The following is a 1221-nucleotide window of genomic DNA, read 5'->3' on the forward strand; positions in this document are numbered from 1 at the left end:
AATAGAAAGTATATAAAGCAAATAATAATTTCCTAGGAGGAAAATCAAAGAGGTTCTGGGGGAATTAGGAAAGATGATTTCTAAGAATACTTCTGGCTCTGACTTTTTATGACTCCAAAATAATGAAAAAATTATAAAAGGAGTGTCTAAGAGTAGAAGGAAAGGAATAGAAAAGTGGAAAAGGGAAGAAAAAATAAAAACATGGAAAAGGAGCAGAGAGAAAGCGGTAAAAGAGCAGTGGAAGGAAAGGGAGAAGAGAAGAAAAATATGGATATAGGAGGGAATGGAGAAGATTTTAGAACTAAAGACTAAGTAGTGTAGGATTTATAGTTGAAAGAGTCCTTCAAGATTATCTAGTCATCTTTCCAGTCAACTGATACCAGGAGTAGTCCTTCTCTAAGAAAGCATCCATCTTCTCCCCATTAAGAAGTTGATGCCACCAAGAAGAGCTCCAGGGTTCACTTCAGGACACCTGGACAATGTCCCTCTTTCAAAATATGAGAGATCTGCTGTTTTCTCCCTTTTCCACAATAAAATATGACCCCAATATTGATGAATCTTTAGTTGAAATGATGTCTACTAAATATAGCTTACATTTTGGTCTGAGTCCCCATGGCCTGAAGAACAAGACCTAAAGTTAAGGTAGGGGCATGGGAACGTATGCCAAGGGAATATTGAACCATTGTGTTAAGTTCTGCGAATACTAAAAAAAATGGTCCCTGATATTGAGGTCACAGTTTAATGAGAGAAACAACATGTAAACAATTATGTATAAACAAACAAGCTGTTTGAGATGGATGATTTGGAGATAATCAATAGATGAAAGGCCTTAGTATTGAGTGCAGTTGAAAAAGGCTAGTTGGAGAAGATGAAATTTTATCTGGGGTTTGATGAAATCCGGGAAAATCAGGAGCTGGAGAAGAGGAGAAAGAATATGCCAGGCATGAGAGAAGCCAGAGAAAATATCAAGAGCTGATCATAGAACACCTAAGAAGCTAGTGTCACTAGATGGAAGAGGATAGGGTGAGGAACAAGATATATGAAGCTTCGAAAGGTAGGAAGGATCCACATCAAAAAAAATCTCTGAATGAAAAAAGAGGATATTATATTTTATTTAGGTGGTGATAAGGATCTATTGGAGTTTATTGGGGCAGGAGTTGATATGTGCTTTTAGAAGATCAATTTAATAGCTGTGTAGAGGACGGATTGTAGTGGGGAGAG

Source organism: Sminthopsis crassicaudata, chromosome 2 (assembly GCF_048593235.1).
Source record: "Sminthopsis crassicaudata isolate SCR6 chromosome 2, ASM4859323v1, whole genome shotgun sequence".
NCBI classification, from domain to species: domain Eukaryota; kingdom Metazoa; phylum Chordata; class Mammalia; order Dasyuromorphia; family Dasyuridae; genus Sminthopsis; species Sminthopsis crassicaudata.